We start from the raw sequence: 20679 nt of genomic DNA on the forward strand, positions 1-20679 counted from the left end.
CTAAAAATACATCAAGTCATCTTCGTCTGCCCAAAAGCTTTGCACCCCTTCAAATCTCCTTTGCCTACATAACAACAAACAAATAAACCAGATCATGTGTAACAAGAAAGATTATAAATATAATACGAAATGCCCATGTAACAAGAAAGATTGGAAACAAGACATAACTGTGAAATTCCTTAAACATTCAAATAAATGTCCTATTTACCAACGATATGAACCATCCATGTCATAAAATTATAAGAAGTATCTTGAAGCTAAGTAAAAACATCGTAAATATGATACAACCTAATATAAATGGCACATCAAATTGTTATAATAATACCTATTTCACCATATCAATCAATAGCTACAAATATTCTATGTCCATGTGATCACATGGAGAGCATGAAAGATATTCTTAAAATTTCCTAACATATGAAAATAGCTCAAATGAAGAAAACACAAACTAATTAAACTTAATTTTTTTGTGATACAAGTGTTTTAGTAATCATGGTTACTTGGTTGTTAGGTAAACTCTAATCATAATTTGCAATTTGAACTAATAAAGCAGTAGTAATAAATTTCAATAAATTAAAAGCAATTAGAAAATAAATAAATAAATAAATAAAATTAAAAGTTTAACATGTTACTTAATACTTACTTTTTTTTCGGACCTTTAGTTCGCCTCACCAACCCTGTTAAAAACAAATTGACAATATTAATTAAAATAAAAATTAGAAAAGTTAACAAGCCATTGATTAATGTGTAAAACAGTAAACATGAGACAAATAATCATCATACATAATTATGGGAAATTTCTTTAAATAAGCTAACAAAACTTACCCATCGTCAAAAATTAAAGTCATCATTATGATTATCATCCTCCTCCTCCTCCTCCTCCTCCTCTTCCTCATTCTGCATTATACTTGAATTCTTGTTATACATCCAACTTCGCTCATTCTGCATTTTACCTGAATTCAGCTATTTAGTTAAACATTATTAACAGAAATAAATCTTATCATTGAAGACAAAACAACAAAAAAAAGCTTATCAAAAAGAAGAAATACAATTAATCAACTATAAAATAATTATTTAAAGCTAACTTTATATACAGATCATTAAATGCATATTAATGAACTTAGAAATACCGAAAAGACGTGAACAAATACAGTTGTCTTCAACTACACTGAGATCATGCCAAATTGAAACCTGCACAAGCAACATTATCAATTATTATAGTATTATTCTAACAATTTTAATAGAGTTGAAGCAATTGTAATTAAATTGAAATAATAATATTTTAATGGAACAAAATTTGGAAAAAAACAAAATTACTCTCTATATTAGAGCAATTGTGGATCAGAATTGACATTTTTTAGATGAAAAATAAAATATTTTGATAAGGATATTTTTGAGATAAAAAATAGAATAGGGTCGCTTCTGTTTTTTTCTTTAAAAGAAAATCTTTTTAACAATAATAATAATAATGAGCACCCTTTGAATTTTGTATCAAAGAAAAAAAAACATGTCAACTCTGTTAGGACCAAAAGTAGCTAGAGGGGGGGGGGGGTGAATAGCTCGTCGCGTTCTCTCGGTGCTCGGCGTTGATTGACGTTGCTTGTTTCTTCAAGAATATGCAGCGGAAAATACAGAAACAAATGCAACAACGCTAACACGGTTGGTTTACTTGGTATCCACCTCACAAGAGGTGACTAGTCCAAGGATCCACACCACGCACGCACCCTCCACTATGAAAACACTCCTTTTCGGTAACTACCGAGGGCGGAGAAGCCCTACAAGACTCTCAGTACAAGAAGAAAGGAAAGGGAAACAAAATACAAGCGCAAAGCTTACAATGAGTACAGAAAACCCTAACCCTAGCTTCTCTTCTTGCCTTTGATCCGCCTCTTGACTTGGAAAGCTTCCAAGATCCTTCAAGAACCGGCGACTGATCTTTGAGAGCGCTGTGGAGGAGTAGGCGAGCTGGAGTGAATCGGTGAAGTTGTTGCCGCAGCCATCGCACCTGCAGCTATAAGCGACGCCAGCGGTCGGATCCCGATCGATTCGAATGTTCACATCGATCGGGAGGCTTTGGATCGATCCACGGATCGATCCAGCGCCTATCGAAAGCGCTGGATCGATCCACGGATCGATCCGGCGCGCTGGATCGATCCACGGATCGATCCGGCGCTTATCCCAGTCGATCCAGCGATCGATTGGGACATCTGAATCGATCCACGGATCGATCCGGTAAGCTCGATCGGCGGATCGATGCGGATCGATCCACCGATCGATCCAGAGCCTGGATCGATCCACGGATCGATCCAGCACTTGGTTTTTGTCCAAAACCAAGTCCCAAACATCCCTAACCAACATTCGGTCAACCTTGACTTGTTGGTATGTCATGCCTAGCATCTAGTCACTCCCTTGACCTGCTAGGACTCCCTTACCAAGTGTCCGGTCAATCCCTTTGACCCACTTGGACTTTTCTCTGTGCCAAGTATCCGGTCAATCCCTTTGACCTACTTGGACTTTTCTTTCATGCCAAGTATCCAGTCAATCCTTTGACCTACTTGGACTTCCCAGCACCAGATGTCCGATCATCCTTGATCCATCTGGATTTTCCCTTGCCTGGCTTCACTCACCAGGGCTTTCACCTAGCTTCACTCACTAGGGTTTTCCATCTGCCTAGCTTCACTCACTAGGACTTTCACCTAGCTTCACTCACTAGGGTTTTCACTCTGCCTAGCTTCACTCACTAGGACTTTCACCTGGCTTCACTCACCAGGGCTTTCACCTAGCTTCACTCACTAGGGTTTCCATCTGCCTAGCTTCACTCACTAGGACTTTCACCTGGCTTCACTCACCAGGATTTCCATCTGCCTAGCTTCACTCACTAGGACTTTCACCTGGCTTCACTCACCAGGATTTCCATCTGCCTAGCTTCACTCACTAGGACTTCCTTCTGCCTGGCTTCACTCACCAGGACTTTTCTTCTGCCTGGCTTCACTCACCAGGACTTCCATCTGCCTAGCTTCACTCACTAGGACTTTCACCTGGCTTCACTCACCAGGATTTCCATCTGCCTAGCTTCACTCACTAGGACTTCCTTCTGCCTGGCTTCACTCACCAGGACTTTCTTCTGCCTAGCTTCACTCACCAGGACTTTCATTTTGCCTAACATCCCAGTTAGGACTTCCCAGTCAAGTATCCAGTCAACCTTGACCTACTTGACTCTTCTTCAATCAATATCTTATTGTCAAACATCTAAACTCAAACCAAGACTCAGCTTGGTTACCCAGGTCAACCTTGACCTGAGGGATATTGCACCAACAATCTCCCCCTTTTTGATGTTTGACAATACCACAATAACACTTACAATCCCATATGTAAGTTAGGCTAATTCCATAGCCTCCTTCTTCATGCCACTAGGTAATGAAAGCATAAATTAAGCTCTTCATTCTCCCCCTAAGAGGGCAAACTCCCTCTAGGTAATGAAAGCCTAACTTACTCCCTTTCATGAGTCCTTTCATTCTCCCCCTATGAGCTTCCCATAGGTAATGAAGGACTAAAATCTTAACCATACATTCTCCCCCTATTGGCACACATCAACCCATCGTTGGACATACATCAACCCATGCTCCAATTCTGGGCACACTTCAACAAATCCATTTGTTGAAGACTCTCCCCCTGAAGAGTTGCTCATCGTTGTTCACAACATCACTCGTTGTGATCAACACGATAATGAAGGTCCCATACCCTTCATTTATCCTTAACTTCTCCCTCAATGTAGACAACTACCCAACCTTGAGCATTATCTACCACATGAGTGTCCACTTGAAATAATGAGGATATCCACTCCCCATTTCTCCCCATTTCAAGTTTAAATGCTCAACCTTGAGCAAGTTCACAACAGAAGGTTAACCACCTTCCAAGGTTCATGAAAAATAATTTTCATGTCTTTAAAGAGTCCCTCCCCCTAAAGACATGGTGGTAACTTCTGTCATTGCACCAACAATGACTTGGAATCCCTAAACCTTTAGGAAACCCAAATTTAGAAGTTTTGAGGTTCAAATATTCAAAATTTGAAACAACCTCAACCGAAACTTCTACTTAGTCTTCGTTAACCAATCCATCCTTGTTTTCAACATGAAAACACCCTTTGTATGTATACAAATGTATTTAAGGGGTTTGGAATGGTTACCTAGACTCAAAGAGGTTCAAAGATGCTTAAATCAGGCCTTCCCAACCAAAATCAGCAACTTGGATCGATTGGAGTTGGGTTCCAATCGATTGAACCTTTCTGAATCGATCCACGGATCGATTCAGACTCCCTGGATCGATCGGCTGATCGATCCAGCGAGCTTCTGCTCGCGGGAATTGCCGTTTGAATCGATCCATGGATCGATTCAGGAACTCCAATCGATCCATGGATCGATCGGAGCTCTGATAGTTGCTGAAATTCCATTTCAGTCAACTTCAGAAACCCCTAGGAAATTCTACAAAAATCTAAAAATTATGAAATTTCGTGTAGACATTATTTAGGGCATACTTAATCATGGAAAAATAGTTTTCTATGAAAATACATCATATTTTCAAAGATTGACACAAACTTGAAAACTTGCAAAAACTTTAGTATTTTTCTTCAAGTTTGTGTCTAACTATTCAATGGTGATTACTATCAAAAGATAGCCTTCACCAAGGTTTTCCAAAAACATTTTAAAAATATTTTCAAAACCAATATCCCATCATGTTCCTTGGGCATAATGTACATGACTTGTACATTAGCTTTCCCAATGATGGGAAAACACATAACTATGTGTTTTGATGAACCTAAAACTCAAAAGAATGCACTAAATCAACATCTTGAGCTTTGTTCATCATCCTAACATCTCACTTGTATATAATATGCACTAAAACACATACAAGTCACCTTAGAGGTCTTTGTGAGATGTAAAATTTAGTTTTGCCCTATTCTAGGGATCATGCATATCTGTCTAGGCATTTTAGAGATATTAGACATCTACCCAGGATGTCACTTGTCAATAAGTGTCGTTAAGTGCCATTCGTCCTTAATTACAAGGAATTAAACTTAATGCATGATTATGTTATGGCATACATCAAAATAAAATAGCTTTCAAAAGAAAGATTTCTATAACTACATGATGTATGTATGGCATGACATGGTATTTTTGTATTTTTCATGATAAGTCATGAATGCAAAATCCAAATAAGATAAAATATGATGTCATGGCATATTATGGGCAAACAATCATGGCAAGATTTAGCATAAATAAAATATACCTAGATTAACTATCTAAGTATCCTTAAAGTCTTAGCTAAACTTACACCTTAACCTAGATTGCCCTAAAGTGCTTCAAGAAAATGCCAAAGCCTAAGTTTGCATTTCTTATTCTTGATTTAATGTATGCCAATTGAAAATAAACATGTCCTCAAATGTTGGCATATTCCATTTTTCTTCAAGAGTAGCACTTTTAAATTTAAGGCCCGGATTGCCTTAAATTGCCTAAGAACATACCAAAAACCCAACTTGATAGTTCTTATTAATTTTCCAATATGTGTCATTTAAGATTAAAATCAAATCTTCCACCATTAGGCACATTTTACTCTTTCAAGGAGTAATCAATAATTCCATTTCATTTTCAAAGGTTAACTAAAACCTTGAAAATGCTCCTTGAGTGTCAATTTCCTCAAAGTTGGGTTAACTACCCTTCTAATCGGAGTTGACACTCTTTAACCCATCTATGGGGTAGAGAAGATGCTCCTAGAACCCAACACCTATTGGTGCTCCTTGGATGCTCTAGGTACTCACTAGGGATAACTTCCCTAGATACCTTCCTAGTGACCTTGTTGGGCTTCTTAGAAGCCTTGGTCACATTTTCTAGGTCAACTCTAGGGATAACCTCCCTTGTGACCTTGTTTGTGACTTTCTTAGACTTCTTAGAAGTCTTAGTCACATTTATTGCAAAAATACTCTTAGGGATGACTTCCCTAGTATTCTTGGCTTGACCACTAGACCTAGGGTTTATTCCATAACTATATGGAACTCTATGGTAAGAGGGCACATCCTTCTTAGTCTTTGGTTTGTATCCCAAACCTCTATGGCCATTAGATGACCTTTGTGCTCCTAGACCTAGGTTATGCTCATTTTGCCCTAATAGGATATTTTCCATCCTTTTTAGGGTCTTTTCAATTTTATCAAGTCTTGACCTCAAGACTTGATTTTCCATCACTAAGTCCTTAGTTTTTGGTTTTCCATTAAGTTCATGAGCATTTTTGTTTCTAGGCTTGTATCTTACATCTTTAGAGTTATCGCCTAGGTTTTTACCTACATTCCTAGCCTTAGGGATAGTAGTTTTGGCATGTAGGGCCACATGCTTTTCCTTAAAGCCCTCATGCTTCCTATTCTTATGGTAAATCGCATTAAGATGATAAAAATTTGACCTAGCATGCTTTTTACCATTTTGCAAGGGAATAGGCTCAATGAATGTTACATTCTTCTTTACCTTGGAGGCTCCCCCTTGACTAGTGCCTCCTTGAGCCTTGACCATCTTCTTCCCCTTGGGGCATTGACTTCGGTAATGCCCTTTTTGTTGACACAAGAAGCACACAATGTGCTCCTTGCTCTTCTTTGTTCCGGGGGTGGTCTCCTTGAGCTTCTCCTTGCCCTTTTGTGCCACTTGGCCCTTCTTCTTGGCCAAGTTGGGACACTTGCTCTTATAGTGCCCATGTTCCCTACACTCAAAACATATTATATGATTTTTATTTTTAATTGAAACATTTATACCTTCTTGTATAGGGATGGCACTTGCTCCTCCATTTGGTTTTTCTTGACTTGTGGAGGTAGACGCTTCTTCCTCCTCTTCTTCTCTTGACCCGGATGTAGAAGCTTCTTCTTCTTCTTGATCCGGTGTCACCAAGGATTGCTCCCCCTCAATCCTAGAGGTGGAGGCTTCATCATCTTGAATGTGAAACAAGGAATATGCTCCCTCCTTGTTCCCTTCGGTGCATTCCCTTGAGGATGAAGCTTCTTGGATTTCCTCTTCTTCGGAGGTTGAGTATCTCTCAACCTCGGAGTCCTCCTCTTGGTCTTGATCCAATGAGTCGCCCTCTTTGGATTCTTCTTGATTTGATACAGTGGAGGGGATCTCTTCATGAAGCTTAGCCAATTTGCTCCAAAGTTCCTTTGCATCTTTAAATTCTCCAATTTTGCAAAGAATGGTGCTTGGCAATAAATTGACCAAAAGCTTGGTCACATTGTCATTTGCCTCGCACCTTTGGACTTGCTCCGGGCTCCATTTGCTTTTCTTTAGAACTTTGCCCTTTGAATTTCTTGGAGCCTTGAAACCTTCCATTAGAGCAAACCATTGCTCTATCTCCATCATCAAGAAATTTTCAATTCTTGATCTCCAATAATCGAAGCTTGCCGATGTGTATGGTGGAGCCACCCTTGTGTCAAATCCAAGTCCATCTTGGAATTGCATCTTGAAGTTGAGCTTGATAAAATCTTGAACTTGAAGAATTTGCTCGAACTTCTTCACCCTCTAGCTTTTCTTGATATGCTTGACCCTTCCGGCGATGATTCCGGTGAAGAGCGGCCTTGCTCTGATACCACTTGTTAGGACCAAAAGTAGCTAGAGGGGGTGAATAGCTCGTCGCGTTCTCTCGGTGCTCGGCGTTGCTTGGCGTTGCTTGTTTCTTCAAGAATATGCAGCGGAAAATACAGAAACAAATGCAACAACGCTAACACGGTTGGTTTACTTGGTATCCACCTCACAAGAGGTGACTAGTCCAAGGATCCACACCACGCACGCACCCTCCACTATGAAAACACTCCTTTTCGGTAACTACCGAGGGCGGAGAAGCCCTACAAGACTCTCAGTACAAGAAGAAAGGAAAGGGAAACAAAATACAAGCGCAAAGCTTACAATGAGTACAGAAAACCCTAACCCTAGCTTCTCTTCTTGCCTTTGATCCGCCTCTTGACTTGGAAAGCTTCCAAGATCCTTCAAGAACTGGCGACCTGATCTTTGAGAGCGCTGTGGAGGAGCTGGCGAGTAATCTGGAGTGAATCGGTGAAGTTCTTGCCGCAGCCATCGAACGCCTGCAGCTATAAACGACGCCAACGGTCGGATCCCGATCGATTCGAATGTTCCCAATCGATCGGGAGGCTTTGGATCGATCCACGGATCGATCCGGAAGCTCTGAGCCGCTGGATCGATCCACGGATCGATCCGGCGCTTATCGCACGAAACGTCCCAATCGATCCAGCGATCGATTGGGACATCTGATCGATCCACGGATCGATCCGACCGTGATTGGATAGTCGGATCGATCCAGCGATCGATTCAGAGCTGGATCGATCCACGGATCGATCCGACTTGGTTTTTGTCCAAAACCAAGTCCCAAACATCCCTAACCAATATTCGGTCAACCTTGACTTGTTGGTATGTCATGCCTAGCATCTAGTCACTCCCTTGACCTGTTAGGACTCCCTTACCAAGTGTCCGGTCAATCCTTTGATCCACTTGGACTTTTCTTCGTGCCAAGTATCCAGTCATCCTTGACCTACTTGGACTTTTTTTCATGCCAAGTATCCGGTCATCCTTGACCTACTTGGACTTTCCCGACACCGGATGTCCGATCATCCTTGATCCATCTGGATTTTCCCTTGCCTGGCTTCACTCACCAGGGCTTTCACCTAGCTTCACTCACTAGGGTTTTCCATCTGCCTAGCTTCACTCACTAGGACTTTCACCTAGCTTCACTCACTAGGGTTTTCACTCTGCCTAGCTTCACTCACTAGGACTTTCACCTGGCTTCACTCACCAGGGCTTTCACCTAGCTTCACTCACTAGGGTTTCCATCTGCCTAGCTTCACTCACTAGGACTTTCACCTGGCTTCACTCACCAGGATTTCCATCTGCCTAGCTTCACTCACTAGGACTTTCACCTGGCTTCACTCACCAGGATTTCCATCTGCCTAGCTTCACTCACTAGGACTTCCTTCTGCCTGGCTTCACTCACCAGGACTTTCTTCTGCCTAGCTTCACTCACCAGGACTTTCATCTGCCTAGCTTCACTCACTAGGACTTTCACCTGGCTTCACTCACCAGGATTTCCATCTGCCTAGCTTCACTCACTAGGACTTCCTTCTGCCTGGCTTCACTCACCAGGACTTTCTTCTGCCTAGCTTCACTCACCAGGACTTTCATTTTGCCTAACATCCCAGTTAGGACTTCCCAGTCAAGTATCCAGTCAACCTTGACCTACTTGACTCTTCTTCAATCAATATCTTATTGTCAAACATCTAAACCCAAACCAAGACTCAGCTTGGTTACCCAGGTCAACCTTGACCTGAGGGATATTGCACCAACAAACTCTATTGTAATTTGTCCCTCCATTAATTAATTCCAATCTAAAAACTATCCTACAAGTATTTGTAATGATAAAGAGGATCAGTACACAGAAAATCAAAGGTAAATTTATACCTATGGTATACTGGAGCTGCCCATACATTTAGGATTCGAAACCCTAGTATCAAAATTTTGCCCTAGTGTAGTTGAGATTTTATTACTTCCACACCCCTAAACTGTACATCTATATACAAGAAGAACTACAAATCTTTATCCAAAAATAGCCCTAAACCCTATTTCACAGATCATTGGTCATTGACATCTAAGTGATCAAGAGTTGCAGTGCTTTTCTTTGTTAACAAACAAGAATGAAGCCCTAAATTTCACAGATCAGTACTCCACCATTCCAAATCTTGCGACATCAGTGCTAGCAGCGGCGACTCGCGGCCAACTGCCGCCAGCCACGGCCAGCCGCGGCCAGGCGCAGCCACGCGCGGCCAGGCGACCCCACGCGCGGCCACGCAGCCAACCGCGGCCTCGCGAGAAGAAGTGGGCAGATGTGGGAGAAAGGAGAGGGAAGAGGGGAGAAGGGAGAAGGGAGAGGGTTACCTGTGCCGCAGCCGATCGGGAAGGAATCAGATGAGGAAGGGGCAGATGGGTGGGAGGAGATTTAGGGTTAACTTATAAATTAAAAAATAGATTTTGGGACGAATCTAGGAATTCGTCCCCAAATCTGGGACGAATTCCAGAATTCGACCCTAAATCTGGGACGAATTCCAAAATTCGTCCCAAAATATAAAATTTTAAAAAAAATAAAAAAATGATTTGGAAACACTAAATATGAACTTAGAGATATCGGATTTCCGTGAAATAAGTTTCTATGGATTTCTAATTTTCTCGTGATCTTAAAAATATCTTCATCCATAATTTTAACATACTATATTAAATGCGGCAAATTTTTTTTATTATGAATTAGGTCAAATTCGGGTTAAAAATTCACCATACTAAATATATGAGGTTAAAATTATGGATGAGGATATTTTTAAGATAATGAGAAAATTAGGAACCCATAGAAACTTGTTTCATGAAATTTCGATATCGTTAGGTCCATATTTAGGCCTTCCAAATAAATTTTCTTTTATTTTTTATTTTTTTTTAAATTTGGGACGAATTCCTGGATTTGTCCCAAATTTTGGGACGAATCCAGGATTCGTCCCAAATTTAAGAAAAATAAAAATTAAAAGAAAAATCATTCAGAAGGCCTATATATGGACCTAACGATCTCGGAATTTCATGAAACAAGTTTCTATGGGTTCCTAATTTTCTCATGATCTTAAAAATACCCTCATCCGTACTTTTAATCTCATATATTTAGCATGGTGATTTTTTAACTCGAATTTGACCTAATTCAGGTAAAAAAACACGAAACACAATATATTATTTTAAAATTAAGGAAGAGGATATATTTATGAATAAGGGAAAATAAGAAACTTATAGACTCTTGTTTCATGAAATTCTGACATTTGTAGATCATAATCTTAAAAATATATTCATCCATAATTTTAACATATTATATTGAGTGCGGTGAATTTTTTATTACAAATTAGGTCATATTCATGTTAAAAAATCACCACACTTAATTTATTAGGTTAAAATTCAGATTTAGGATATTTTTATGATCATGAGAAAATTAGGAATTCATAGAAACTTGTTTCATTAAATTCCGAGATCATTAGGTACATATTTAGGCCTTCAGAATGATTTTTCTATTATTTTTTATTTTTTTTAAATCTGGGACGAATCCTGGATTTGTCCCAAAAATCTGGGACGAATCCAGAAATTTGTCCCAGATTTTGGGACGAATTTCTGGATTCGTCCCAGATTTTGGGACGAATCCAGGATTCGTCCCAGATTTTGGGACGAATCCAGGATTCGTCCCAAATTTAAGAAAAATAAAATATAAAAGAAAATTTATTTGGAAGGCCTAAATATGGACCTAACGATCTCGGAATTTCATGAAACAAGTTTCTATGGATTTCTAATTTTCTCGTGATCTTAAAAATATCTTTATCCATAATTTTAACATAATATATTAAATGCGGTGAATTTTTTATTATGAATTTGGTCAAATTCGGGTTAAAAAATCACCATACTAAATATATGAGGTTAAAATTTTGGATGAGGATATTTTTAAGATTATGAGAAAATTAGGAACCCATAGAAACTTGTTTCATGAAATTCCGAGATCGTTAGGTCCATATATAGGCCTTCCAAATAAATTTTCTTTTATTTTTTATTTTTTTAAATTTGGGACGAATTCTAGATTCGTCCCAAAATCTGGGACGAATCCAGAAATTCGTCCCAAATTTTGGGACGAATTCCTGGATTCGTCCCAAATTTTGGGACGAATCCAGGATTCGTCCCAAATTTAAGAAAAATAAAAATTAAAAGAAAAATCATTCGGAAGGCCTATATATGGACCTAACGATCTCGGAATTTCATGAAACAAGTTTCTTTGGGTTCCTAATTTTCTCATGATCTTAAAAATACCCTCATCCGTACTTTTAATCTCATATATTTAGCGTGGTGATTTTTTAACTCGAATTTGACCTAATTCAGATAAAAAACACGAAACACAATATATTATTTTAAAATTAAGGAAGAGGATATATTTATGAATAAGGGAAAATAAGAAACTTATAGACTCTTGTTTCATGAAATTTTGACATTTGTAGATCTATATTTTTAGTTTTAAACACATATTCAAGCATGTGTTAAACGCTAACATACTTAATTAATACTAAACTATCTATGTTTCACTAAATATGGACCTAACGATCTCGGAATTTCATGAAATAAGTTTCTATAGGTTCCTAATTTTCTTATAATCTTAAAAATATATTCATCCATAATTTTAACATATTATATTGAGTGCGGTGAATTTTTTATTACAAATTAGGTCATATTCATGTTAAAAAATCACCACACTTAATTTATTAGGTTAAAATTCAGATTTAGGATATTTTTATGATCATGAGAAAATTAGGAATCCATAGAAACTTGTTTCATAAAATTCCGAGATCATTAGGTACATATTTAGGCCTTTAGAATGAATTTTCTATTATTTTTTATTTTTTTAAATTTGGGACGAATCCTGGATTCGTCCCAAAAATCTGGGACGAATCCAGAAATTTGTCCCAGATTTTGGGACGAATTTCTGGATTCGTCCCAGATTTTGGGTCGAATCCATGATTCGTCCCAGATTTTGGGACGAATTCTGGAATCGTCCCAAAATTTTAAAAATAAAAAAGAAAAGAAAATTATTTGGAAGATCTAAATATGGACCTAACGATCTCAGAATTTCATGAAACAAGTTTCTATGGGTTCCTAATTTTCTCATGATCTTAAAAATATCTTTATCCATAATTTTAACATAATATATTAAATGCGGTGAATTTTTTATTATGAATTTGGTCAAATTCGGGTTAAAAAATCACCATACTAAATATATGAGGTTAAAATTTTGGATGAGGATATTTTTAAGATCATGAGAAAATTAGGAACCCATAGAAACTTGTTTCATGAAATTCCGAGATCGTTAGGTCCATATATAGGCCTTCCAAATAAATTTTCTTTTATTTTTTATTTTTTTAAATTTGGGACGAATTCTAGATTCGTCCCAAAATCTGGGACGAATCCAGAAATTCGTCCCAAATTTTGGGACGAATTCCTGGATTCGTCCCAAATTTTGGGACGAATCCAGGATTCGTCCCAAATTTAAGAAAAATAAAAATTAAAAGAAAAATCATTCGGAAGGCCTATATATGGACCTAACGATCTCGGAATTTCATGAAACAAGTTTCTTTAGGTTCCTAATTTTCTCATGATCTTAAAAATACCCTCATCCGTACTTTTAATCTCATATATTTAGCGTGGTGATTTTTTAACTCGAATTTGACCTAATTCAGATAAAAAAAACACGAAACACAATATATTATTTTAAAATTAAGGAAGAGGATATATTTATGAATAAGGGAAAATAAGAAACTTATAGACTCTTGTTTCATGAAATTCTAACATTTGTAGATCTATATTTTTAGTTTTAAACACATATTCAAGCATGTGTTAAACGCTAACATACTTAATTAATACTAAACTATCTATGTTTCACTAAATATGGACCTAACGATCTCGGAATTTCATGAAATAAGTTTCTATAGGTTCCTAATTTTCTTATAATCTTAAAAATATCTTCATCCATAATTTTAACATATTATATTGAGTGCGGTGAATTTTTTATTACAAATTAGGTCATATTCATGTTAAAAAATCACCACACTTAATTTATTAGGTTAAAATTCAGATTTAGGATATTTTTATGATCATGAGAAAATTAGGAATCCATAGAAACTTGTTTCATAAAATTCCGAGATCATTAGGTACATATTTAGGCCTTCAGAATGATTTTTCTATTATTTTTTATTTTTTTTAAATCTGGGACGAATCTTGGATTCGTCCCAAAAATCTGGGACGAATCCAGAAATTTGTCCCAGATTTTGGGACGAATTTCTGGATTCGTCCCAGATTTTGGGACGAATCCATGATTCGTCCCAGATTTTGGGACGAATCCAGGATTCGTCCCAAATTTAAGAAAAATAAAATATAAAAGAAAATTTATTTGGAAGGCCTAAATATGGACCTAACGATCTTGGAATTTCATGAAACAAGTTTCTATGGATTTCTAATTTTCTCGTGATCTTAAAAATATCTTTATCCATAATTTTAACATAATATATTAAATGCGGTGAATTTTTTATTATGAATTTGGTCAAATTCGGGTTAAAAAATCACCATACTAAATATATGAGGTTAAAATTTTGGATGAGGATATTTTTAAGATCATGAGAAAATTAGGAACCCAAAGAAACTTGTTTCATAAAATTCCGAGATCGTTAGGTCCATATATAGGCCTTCCAAATAAATTTTCTTTCATTTTTTATTTTTTAAAATTTGGGACGAATTCCAGATTCGTCCCAAAATCTGGGACGAATCCAGAAATTCGTCCCAAATTTTGGGACGAATTCCTGGATTCGTCCCAAATTTTGGGATGAATCCAGGATTCGTCCCAAATTTAAGAAAAATAAAAATTAAAAGAAAAATCATTCGGAAGGCCTATATATGGACCTAACGATCTCGGAATTTCATGAAACAAGTTTCTTTGGGTTCCTAATTTTCTCATGATCTTAAAAATACCCTCATCCGTTCTTTTAATCTCATATATTTAGCGTGGTGATTTTTTAACTCGAATTTGACCTAATTCAGGTAAAAAAACACGAAACACAATATATTATTTTAAAATTAAGGAAGAGGATATATTTATGAATAAGGGAAAATAAGAAACTTATAGACTCTTGTTTCATGAAATTTTGACATTTGTAGATCTATATTTTTAGTTTTAAACACATATTCAAACATGTGTTAAACGCTAACATACTTAATTAATACTAAACTATCTATGTTTCACTAAATATGGACCTAACGATCTCGGAATTTTATGAAATAAGTTTCTATAGGTTCCTAATTTTCTTATAATCTTAAAAATATCTTCATCTATAATTTTAACATATTATATTGAGTGCGGTGAATTTTTTATTACAAATTAGGTCATATTCATGTTAAAAAATCACCACACTTAATTTATTAGATTAAATTTCAAATTTAGGATATTTTATGATCATGAGAAAATTAGGAATCCATAGAAACTTGTTTCATGAAATTCCGAGATCATTAGGTCCATATTTATGCCTTCCGAATGATTTTTCTATTATTTTTTTAATTTTTTTAAATCTGGGACGAATCCAGGATTCGTCCCAGATTTGGTCCTATTTTTTTCATTTTTTTCTGAATATATTTCGATTCTGGAACGAACCCTGGATTCGTCCCAGAATCTGGGACGAATTCTAGATTCGTTCCAGAATTTGGGACGAATCCTGGATTTGTCCCAGAATCTGGGACGAATTTTGCAACGAAAATAATGTTCGTTGGGAATTTGCGACGAAAATATTTTGTTGCAGATTTCGTTTCTAATTTGGATCAAATTTTGTGTTTGTCGCCAAAATTGTTGCGATTTTGGGACGAAAATTTTTCGTCCCAAACTTTCGTCCCTAAATTATTGTTTTTTTGTAGTGTATGTACTTCACAAGTTTGCATTGATGTTTAAAATTATGTTGGACTTACTCCTTGTTACTCTCTGATTTGTTGAAGTGTGATGTGTATTTTTATTATTAATAATTATTATTTTTGGATACAAATGTTTGATTTATATTATATTTCTTTTGATAATTTTAAATCACAGCTAGTTGACTGTAACAATCATGTAGTTCCTTGTTCTAGGACATTTTCTAGTTGAACTTGTTGGATTATGGATGACTCATATTCTTGTCATCTCTAGTTGCTGCTTCAGTTATCTATGTTTTTAAATACGCCATTGATGCAAAAAGTCATCCTTGGAGGTAAGATAACTACTTGAGATATATCTATGTCATAACTATATTGTATCAAGAACTAAATTCTCTATAATGTATAGAGCAAGAAACTTACTGAGTGCATTGATTATAATGGAGTTGACATGAAGGATTGCATCTAGCATTAAGGGTGTGACTAGCAAGTACTTTGACGATTGCAATAAGGAGGATACGAGTAACCACGCCAAGTATGAAGAACTAGTAAGAAGGCTTTGGGATTTAAGAGAGAAGATGATTAAAGCCAATGAGAAAAAAACATTCAAGACAAGAGGATAAGTAACATCTACCAAGATCCTTTAAGTTTATGCAATAAGATGCAGTCAAGAGGATTAGTTTTGAGTGTCTTCTAATTAAAATTCCTTCGTGTGCGAGTAATTATGTTTGTTATAGAAGTGTAAGGATGATAATTTGTATACTTATATTGATTGTTTATTTAATAATATGTTGTTGATTGAAGTAAATTTGATTTTCATTCATCTTCTATTTTTCTATGGTATTAAAAGATAACAGTTTAAAAACGTTGCAGAACTTATCTATCGCATTTAAAGGACAACGATTTTTAAACGTTGTAAAACTGTTGTTGTTAGTATTAAAAGACAGCAATTTAAAAATCGTTATCATTGAGGGAGGTCTTTAACAACACCATCAGTTACAACGATTTTGGAAGAATAAAGATAATGGATAAAATTCGTTGTCTTTTAGCTTTTTTATTGTAGTGTCAGTCTCGGAGGGATTCACCTCTCTTCGTGGTGAGATGACCACTGGCTTTGGGTGGCTAGACCTATAGATGCAAGCCATACTTCAGGCTTTATGAGTGATTGATCAACCTCCACCTCCACCTGCTGATGGTGATGAGACATGATCTTGATTAGTATAATTGTATATATTGTCTAACTACCTGACTTGATCTAATTATAAAGTTACTTATTGACTACTTTGGATAATCTAGTAACTTTCTTTTTGAAAATTTAATTAAAGAGTGGGATGTGTTTTTCCTTAAATAACTTTCAAATTCTAGGAAAATTCATTACTTACATTTTCTTAAATTCTCATTTCCCTAGTTTTTCAAAACTTATTTTGGCCTTAGTCTAGATCGAACTCATAGAAAGCATTATCTTATAGATCTAGGCAATGAGCATCTTATAAACACACTAGATTTACCTTGATTGTGTATTAAAAAAAAACTTAGAATGACATGAGATGCATATGCTTTTTGACTAAACTTCATATGTTTATATCAGTGCATCACAATAAGTTTGGGCGAAAAATATAACAGTACATTGATCAAGTTAAGTAGTTCTTTTTCAGCAAATTTCTAACTAGACATTGTTACTTAACTTGACTAATCAAGTGAATACTACTATCTTCTGATAGTTAGTTAGTAACTAATTATTAGACATTTAAGGATAACTTTTAGATGAATATTTTAAAATAAATATTAGGTTAAGGGGAGGATTTACTTGGACAACTTAAAAATATTTTAAAATTTACTTTGAAAAATATCTTAAAAAATACTTTACATAATTTAGCTTTATGTTTTGAAAATAACTTCTAAATTTTTGAAAAATGTCCTTGAAAATAATTGAAACTTTTATTAAAATTTTCTTTAAAACATAAATTTGAACATTCCGCTAACATGCTTTTTCACTTTGCTAAACTTTAAATATTTTGAAAATGTTTCAAACCTAACTTGCTTAAATTTTTTGAAAATGTTTTCCAAAATTCTTGCAAAGTTTCAAATCTATAAGTCTAAGAGTTTCTTGACTATACTTATACACTTGCTTTTCCTAACTTTAACCTAAGTTGCCATTATAACAAAAAGGGGGAAATAATTGAAGTCATTTGCACTAACGATCTAACTCAGATTTTGATAAATGACAAGTGAGTTAAGTTAGGTATTTTTATTATCTAATGCATTTACCAAGCGTGAAGGGATTGATGGGCTAGGGAACCCGACACCAGGATGAAACCCAACTAGGTCTGAGGACCCGATAGTTGGTGCGAATCCCAAATAGGTAAACATGCTAACTTGATATCTGGCGGAAAGTTCGGCTATGTCCACGGGGCCTGGCAGCTGGCCAAAGTCTAGTTGGGTTTGTGGACCTGACAACTAGTAAGACGACCTGGTGAGTCGAGATGCTAGTCAATAGACTATAAGTTCGTAAGTGAAGGTAAGTCATTGGAGGATAGTGACTTAGTAAGGACATGTCCCTATTAAGGGGACAGTAGGCGTTGGTCGAGTTTAGGTCCATTTTGGATCTCTGAACTGAGACATTGACTAGTTCCTGGTCTTGAAAGGACATAAACTAATTATTATTGCTTATTTTTATTGTGCTGACTTTGTCTTACAGGGTATATTATGTTTGTTGTGGACAAACACATTTTGTGGGGCAAAAGAGTATAAATTGTCTTGGGTGAACAATACTTGAGGTGCCTTCTATGCGACGGAAGACGCCTCCAATACTATTCATGAAAGGCACCTTCGGGAGCTTGGAAGACGTCTTCGATCGGATAAGGTAGAGATATCATCGACGATAAGGAGAAACTTTTGTGGGATAAAAATTTACCTATGGAAGGCGCCTTCCACACTTTTCAAAAGAGCTGTTAGTTAGAGCCCTAGAGCCAATCATTTGATGATTGTTGTACGGACTCGTTGTATCATATTCTTATATATATATATATATATATATATATATATATATATATATATATATATATATATATATATATATATATATATATAAAGGCATTTATTTATGGTTATTATGCTTACTTGTATTGGTGTCAAATAACTAAGTATAATAGCGTCCTTGAGTAGAAGGTTCTTACCTATATCAATCGGTTAGTTGAATCGATAGTGAGATGATATAGGGAACACTACTCTTAATCATTTCTAGTCAAGTATTAACATTCAAGGACAATGTTAATGCGACGAGACTAGCATGTAGGTCAACTCGATGACTTAACCTCACAAGTCATGGATATGGAGATATCAAGTTGACACATGGGTATGCATTGGAGAATGTATACTGAATGACTCGCCATGAGAAAGTATCTTGGATCGTTATATGAGTGTCATATACTTTCTCATGTGGCTATTAGTATGACTATTAGTCCTTGGACCTGAAGTCACCATAGTTCCCTACATAAGGAGTTGCATTCTTTGGCTTCGTCAAACGTCATCCGTAATTGGGTGGACTATAAAGGCGATTACTGGGTATGAAATAAATTATGCGGAGGGACGTGAGTGATGTAGATGGGATCTATCCCTCATATATGATGGGAGTGACATCGATATTCTTGATAGAGTGAGACCACTATGAGTCAATATGAGATGTTGAGCTTATTTGATTAAGTGAGTCTACTTGGGATTCAAGATTTAGATTGATTAGAAGATGACACGGTCTATGTCTCACATTGATCAATCTAGATATCAAGGATAGAAGGACACTTGTCATATATTGTGAGGGGTCACAATTAGTAGTCACAAGGTGATGTTGGATCTCAACATTCTTATAACTTGGGTAGTAATGATGTGTTGCTAGATACCGCTCATTACTTATGCTTCTAAAAGGGTTTAGGAGCATTGCCAACGTTACAAGAACCTATAGGGTCACACACAAAGGGCAATTAGATGGAGATTAGGTTCATTTGATGAACCTAAAGAATTAGGTCCATGTGATGAACCAAATTGGATTAAGAGTAATCCAAATTAGGCTAATTGAGTTGGACTCAATTTGGTTCATGTGTTAGATGAGTCTAATTTGGACTTAGACTCATTGAGTCAATTTAATTCAATGAATAGAGATTCATTAAATTAAAATTGACTTGAACCAATGGTTATATTTGATCAACCATGGGAGAGAAGTGGTCAAGTTTGACTTGACTTGAGAGGAAGATGAAGGGTCAAGTTTGACTTAACCATTTGCCACCTCATTGGTGAGTTGGCATTAAGTGGGCTAATAATGATGCGTCACATCATCAAGGCTAGCACATGTGTGTGTCACCTCATGAGGGAGACCAAGAGTTGTGACTCTTGATATCCCATGGAGGTTTAAAAGGCTTTGAAGTGGACGAACACATTATGGTTGTGTGTGAGTTTCATTTTGATTTTGTAACTCTCATCTTCTTCCTCAAGCTCTCTCTTCTCTCCCTCTCCTCCACCTTGGCCGAACCTTTCAAAGGTGCTAGCACACCTTTTGTTTGGTTTCTCCATCTCTTGCTTGTGTGGATACACATAGAGGAGTATCTACTTTGATACTCTTGAGATCCGGCGAACCTTGGACGAGCGGGATTAGCGAAGGACATCGTATCAAGGGTAAAGCTTTTCTCCTTTGTAGATCTAGTTTAGATCTAGGCTAGAAACTCGTACTCGAAATTTTACGTAAATTTTATTTCTTCGCACGGATCCGGTGGCGGGGTTTCCGTAAAGCAAAAAGTGATTTTTGCGGCCCGAAAAATCCAACAGTGGTATCAGAGCCACGTGCGAAGCGCGTACGAGTTTTTGTTTGTATTTTTATGAAAAATATCATTTCTGTAATATTCTATAAATGTACTATTTTTATAGCTTTTATGGGTATTTTTCTCGTAGAAGCGAAGCACAAGAGTTTAGACACTTGTAGGCTTCGACTACCGAGAAAATTTTTCCGAAACGGCAAGGTTTCGCCCCAAATTGTTTTGGGACAGCGGGCTAAGGCGCTGTAGGATAGCTTAGGAACACTCGCGATGGTTATATCGCGGGTAGGAGTGCTGCCCCTAACCCCGCAAGGGGCTTCGTTCCGCGATTGCGCCCGAAA

General features: G+C 36.6%; 1 long non-coding RNA gene across 1 annotated transcript; it reads right to left on the reverse strand.

The window, feature by feature from the left end:
* Positions 1 to 650: 650 nt before the first annotated feature.
* LOC122021052 lies at positions 651 to 10009 on the reverse strand. The gene is made up of 4 exons (XR_006122435.1): positions 9969 to 10009; positions 1131 to 1191; positions 826 to 953; positions 651 to 677 (listed from the first exon to the last, which is right to left on the reverse strand). It is a non-coding gene; the product is annotated as an uncharacterized LOC122021052 (long non-coding RNA).
* Between the last annotated feature and the right edge of the window lie 10670 nt (positions 10010 to 20679).

Source organism: Zingiber officinale, chromosome 9A (genome assembly GCF_018446385.1).
Source record: "Zingiber officinale cultivar Zhangliang chromosome 9A, Zo_v1.1, whole genome shotgun sequence".
Lineage (NCBI taxonomy): Eukaryota > Viridiplantae > Streptophyta > Magnoliopsida > Zingiberales > Zingiberaceae > Zingiber > Zingiber officinale.